We start from the raw sequence: 6601 nt of genomic DNA, 5'->3' as shown, positions 1-6601 counted from the left end.
TTTCTCCACTGGTGCTTGCTCCTATCATCATTAGGTAAGTTTTTAACCTATTTTGTTATTTAATTTATCTTTTATTTGATTTTTAATTTGTTAATTGTCATTCCAAAATTTCAGTGCCACCGCCGCCGCCTTTGTCTTCTCCTCCAACCGAAATTCTCATCCTCCGGCTGCTTCGGTTGAATTAGGTTAATGATTTAATTTATTTATTTAATTTGATTAGATTATTTAATTAGGTTTAATTTTCTAAAGTTAACTAAATTAAAATAGGAATAGATTATTTAATTTGGTTAAATTTTCTGTTTTTTTTTAATATATTTGAATTAGGTTAAATAGTTTTAATTGGATATATTATTTTTTAACTAGTAAAATTACATATTAATTTAATTATTAGTATATTTAGATTAATTAGTTTATAATACAGATTTATTATTACATTTAGATAAATTTAATTAGTTTGTAGTTATATTAATTTTTATTTGGTTAAATTGATTTATAAATATATTATTTTGTTATTTTTGGTAAAATTGTTAATAAATTTATTATTTAATTAATTGTATAAATAGTTAATAAATTGTATAATAGGTTAGTTAATTATTTAATTAGGTTATTTTAGCTTAATTTGTTATTAAATTATTTAATTTGATTTTTATTTTCTTAGGTTAATTAATTGTTTAATTAGGTTAAATTATTACTTTAGGTTAATTAATTGTTTAGTTGAGATAATTTGCTTAGTTTAGGTTAGCTTTTTATTCTGTTATTCATTTAATTAGTTAATTAAATAATTTTTTATTTTAGGTTAATTAGTTATTAAATTTATTAATTTGAATTTTTATTTTCTTAGGTTAATTAATTGTTCAATTTGGTTAAATTATTACTTTGAATTAATTAGTTGTTTAATTATGATAGTTTGCTTAGTTTAGGTTAACTTTTTATTTTGCTAATTAGTTAATTAGTTGCTTAAAGTACTTATATTAGTGTTTATTTGGTTAATGTCACGACCTAATCTCATGGGCTGAGACCGGTGCTAGGGAATGGGAGTGTTTGCTCCGAAACCCGTAGCAAGCCTCAAAACATAAAATAATTTTTTACAAATATCATTCGCTATGCATGACATACTCATACACGTGTCATACAAGGAACATGCCAGGAATATTTATCATCTTCTGGCTTGCTAAACGATAAAACGCAGCAAGCATCATATATTCAAACATAAGTTTGAAAGCATTAAACTACTAATTACAGACAACCTTTGATATAGCAAAGGCACAAACTCCTATCTACTGCAGCTTTAGAAGTAAAGTATTGTTTCTTTACATACTTCAAAAATACAGACTTTTGGAAGTAGAATAGAAGTCCGTTGCTTTAAAAGCGTCTTTTACCTGAAAGGAAATCTGTGAGGGGTCAGTATATGGGAATATACTGAGTGAGTTCATATGTTTACTAATAAGTATTCAAATAAAACGTAAAATAGTACTCAATCATATGCAGCCAAGTACAAGATCCGATTGAAACCCTAATCCTCGAACAGGCTAAACGTATGAACTCAGAGGATACCTTATCCAATAGTCGGACTCGAGAGTATTCACCCTCAACCACGTCAGTCGCGACAAATCTCTTAATTCTAATGGTGGGTCCAACCCACTCGTAGGTCCAACCTACTAGATATGGGGCTCATGTTACACTGTAACCGAGTTCACTCTCGTATCGCATTCGTTTATCCAACTTTGAAATTCGTGGTCTTAATCGTATTCACAGCTGTATCAAATCAAAACTGGTGATCACGGAGTCCTATTGCCGCTTAATAGGTAGCACGTTCCATCGGATCAATACTGGTTTCAATTCAAGCGTATATGCAATTCATATATAGATTTCGCACTACAAACATGCAAATCAAACATAAAGCAATATAAAATAATTGCTTGCGTAAATACTTTAAAAGTAAACTTGTATAAATTCATAGAAAACGCTTATCCAAAAATACTTCGGGGCTTAAAAACGTCAAGTTTCCCGAGCTCCGGGTCCAGCTGCTTCTTGCCTTACAGGATCTAAAACAATTTAAAACATTTGACTTACATTAGAATCCTATTATAAGATTGACTCTAGACTCGAGACACAACACATAATACTAATTAACCATCGTGCTTCTCACGCATATACTCTGATAAACGATATCTAATTCGTTTACGGATCGAATATCATTCTTAAATAAATTCTCTTTTAACCTCATTGGGTTAACGTCTCAAATTAATTGCTAATTATTCGAATACAAATCGATTTCAAATCTCGGTATGCGCGTACGACAAATTTTTCTCAAGACGGGTCGATCGGCGAAAACACTGTGCGTACGCGCGTCTGCCTGTGCATCCGCACAGTCCTGGCAGACTTTGCATTCGCACAGTCTAGCTTTGCACACACACAGCTCGACTGTGCGACGCACAGCCAGGGGCTTAGCCCAGGGGTCGATTTTGACGTGCTTCCAAGCGTAAAAACGCTCCAAACGCATCCAAAACGCTTAATCTAACATCTAAACATCCAAATTCAATCCTATAATCGATAAAACGATAAAATCGTTTCGTGGCCTAAAAGTTTAACTCGATATATAATTAAATTCATCCAACCAAACGTTAAAATGTCAAGCTTACTGTGATATGCCACTGAAATACGATCGTTTCGAGTTATAGAACGTAAAAAACGGACGAGAAACGAAAACCGAGCGACGAACCGTAAACTTTCGTCATGAGAAATGAAAGAAAGGAATAGAGCATCTGGTTTCTTCCTTCATCTTACTGATGAAGTAGTTTATATATATATAATGGCTAAAGTACACTTTGGTCCTTGAAACTTTTCAAAAGTTTTAATTTAGTCCAAAACCTATCCGCGTCCAAATTTTAAACAGTCTCCGATTGACTCGAGACTTTTACCATAAATACTATAAATTATTTTGCGGACTTTGGCGAAATAATTATCGTTACAGGATTTATAATTTATTTTATATTAATTTCCGAAGTCAGATCCTCAAATTCCGCTAATTGACTTATTAAAATTCATTTTAAATTCCCGATATAATTAAATTCAATTCTCCTTAATTTAATTTATCGGAATCTACGACACGTGGCACGACTTAGTTATCTCAAAATATTTTTGGGTATTACATTCACCTCCCCTTAATATAAATTCGTCCTCGAATTTAAAACCTTAGCCACGTACCTTGAGTGAAAATGTATGGGTACTTCTGTCTCATATCTTCCTCTGTCTCTCACGTGCACTCTTCTACGGACTGACTCCTCCATAGGACTTTCACCATCGGAATTCTCTTTGTCCGTAATTGTCGTATATGCGTGTCGACAATCTGTACTGGTTGTTCCTCATATGTTAGCTCCTCGCTCACATCCACCACTTGCGGTTGAATTATTCGAGAGGGGTCTGGTACATATTTCCGAAGCATGGAAATATGGAAGACACGATGAACTTGTGACATCTCCGGTGGCAAGTCCAGCTTATAGGCAACTGAGCCTATGCTTTCTATGATCTGGTATGGTCCGACATACCTCGGAGCCAACTTGCCTTTCTTTTCGAAGCGAATAACTCCTTTCATCGGTGATACTTTAAGGAAGACGTAATCCCCGATTTGAAACTCGATATCTTTCCTCTTAGGGTCCGCGTAACTCTTCTGTCGATTGGAAGAAGTAGTCAAACGTTGCTTTATCAACGGTACTTTTTCGGACGTAATCTGGATGATCTCTGCTCTAGTCAACTTCCGCTCACCAACTTCATCCCAACAAATAAGGGATCGACACTTTCGCCCGTATAATGCTTCATAGGGAGCCATCTCGATGCTCGAGCGATAGCTGTGGTTGTATGAGAATTCATCTAAAGGTAGATAGGTATCCCAACTACCTCCGAAGTCTAGTACACATAGCCGAAGCATATCTTCTAATGTTTGAATCGTTCGCTCAGACTGGCCGTTTGTCTGAGGATGAAACGCAGTGCTGAAGTTTAATCGTGTTCATAATGCTTCTTGTAATCTCTTCCAGAAGTGAGAGGTAAATACGGAACCTCTGTCTGAAACGATTGATACGGGAACTGTGTAGGCTCACGATCTTGTTGATGTATTCTTGATCTAACTTTTCTGCTGAATACGTCGTCTTGGCAGGTATGCAATGCGCTGATTTTGTCAAGCGATCCACGATTACCCAAATGGAATTAAAACCTTTCTGCGTCTTGGGTAGTCCGACTATAAAGTCCATCATGATTTGTTCCCACTTCCACTCTAGGATGGGTAATGGTTGAAGAAATCCGTATGGTCGTTGATTTCCAACTTGACTTGCTGACAAGTCGGGCATTTAGCCACAAATTCCGCAATATCGTTTTTCATTCCACTCCACCAATACGTTGCCTTGATGTCATGGTACATCTTTGTAGAACCAGGATGAATGCTATACATCGTTCCATGAGTCTCTTCCGTGATATTCTGTCTCAAATCTTCCACGTCTGGAACGCACATTCTATTGCCATATTTCAGTATTCCGTTAACGATACTGAAATCTTGGCTCTTTCCTTGTTGAACTTCCTGAATTAAATGTTTTAATTGAGGGTCGTCCGCTTGCAATTATTTAATTTGATCAATCAACGTCGATCGTATAGTTAGCTGAGCCATTAAGTTTTCAAGAGATGAAATCTCGAACTCTACTCCCTGGCTAAACATCGTGTGAATTTCTCTGACTAACGGTTTTCGCCATACCGTTGTAATATGCGCGAGACTTCCTGCTGATTTCCTGCTTAACGCATCTGCCACCGTGTTAGCTTTGCCTGGATGGTATTGTATTGTGCAGTCGTAGTCTTTTAGTAACTCCATCCACCTTCGCTGTCTGAGGTTCAACTCTCGATGGTCAAAAATATACTTTAAACTCTTGTGATCCGTAAAGATCTCGCATGTGGCGCCATATAAATAATGTCTCCAAATCTTCAGCGCAAAAATCACCGCTGCAAGTTCCAGATCGTGTGTCGGATAGTTCGTTTCGTGCTTCTTAAGTTGTCACGAGGCGTACGCGATTACTCGCCCATGTTGCATTAGGACACATCCTAATCCAACTCTTGATGCATCACAGTAAACTGTGAATTTTTCAGTTCCTTCTGGTAGCGTTAAGACTGGTGTTGTCGTCAGACACTCTTTTAATTTCAGAAAACTGAGCTCGCACTGGTCTGTCCAGTTGAATTTGGCATTCTTCCGCGTCAGCTTTGTAAAAGCTACAGCGATCTTCGAGAAGTCTTGTACAAATCGTCTATAATATCCCGCTAAGCCGAGGAAACTTTGAACTTCCGTAACTGATTTAGGTCGTTTCCATTCTATCACGGCTTCAATCTTCTTTGGGTCAACCTTAACGCCGCTTTGTGATAGCACATACCCAAGAAAGCCACTTCTGTTAGCCAAAATTCACATTTCGAGAATTTTGCGTAAAGCTGATGCTCTCGTAGCGTCTGTAGTACTATCCGCAGATGTTGTACATGTTCTTCTTCTGTGCGTGAATAGATAAAAATGTCATCGATAAATGCGATCACAAATTGATCTAAGTACGGTTAAATATTCTATTCATCAGATCCATGAAAGCTGCTGGCGCATTCGCCAATCCGAATGACATAACGAGGAATTCATAATGTCCGTATCGAGTTCGAAAAGCAGTCTTCTGAATGTCATCATCGCAAATCTTTAGCTGATGATAGCCTGATCTCAGGTCGATCTTGGAAAAGTACTTCGCTCCTTGTAACTGATCGAACAAATCGTCGATTCTAGGTAACAGATACTTGTTCTTGATTGTAACCTTGTTCAACTGTCGATAGTCGATACATAGTCGAAGCGATCCATCCTTCTTTTTCACGAATAGTACTGGTGCACCACGGGGATACACTCGGTCTGATGAAACCACGATAAAAAAAACTCCTCTAGTTGATCCTTTAGTTCCTTGAGTTCTGCTGGCGCCATTCGATAAGGAGGTATCGATATCAGCTTCATGCCAGGATCTAATTCGATACAAAATTCAATCTCGCGATCTGGGGGTAATCCAGGTAATTCTTCTGGAAAAACATCTGGATATTCCGATACAACTGGTACATTGCTTATGTTTGCACTCTTCTTCTCCGTGTCTCGTACTACGGCTAAGAATCCTCGACATCCTCTTTTTAACATGCGATTAGCTTTAATAGCCAAAATAATACTCGTAGAAGATTCTGTCTTATCGCCCTGGATTGAAACAGCTTCAATTCCAGGCGTGTTAAACGTTACCGTCTTCTTCCGACAATCCATGTTGGCATAGTGCTGCGCTAGCCAATCCATTCCTAATATGACGTCAAAAGCTAATACTTCGAGTAGAATCAAGTCAACTAACAAATCTCGTCCTTGAACTTTCACAGGACAAGACGGATAAATGATATTAACTTCCACACTCTCGCCGACTGGGGTAGCTACGGACAAAGGGTTCCTAAGATACGCTGGTTGCACTCCTAACTTACTAGCAAAGCTGGGTGAAACAAATGAATGTGTAGCGCCCGGATCAAATAAGATTAATGCGTCTTGAGAAACGATAGAAAAGGTACCTTGCACCAC

The sequence above is a fragment of the Mercurialis annua genome, linkage group LG7 (assembly GCF_937616625.2).
Source record: "Mercurialis annua linkage group LG7, ddMerAnnu1.2, whole genome shotgun sequence".
Classification (NCBI taxonomy): domain Eukaryota; kingdom Viridiplantae; phylum Streptophyta; class Magnoliopsida; order Malpighiales; family Euphorbiaceae; genus Mercurialis; species Mercurialis annua.
The sequence above is the reverse complement of the archived record's forward strand: the minus strand, read 5'-3'. Positions refer to the sequence as shown.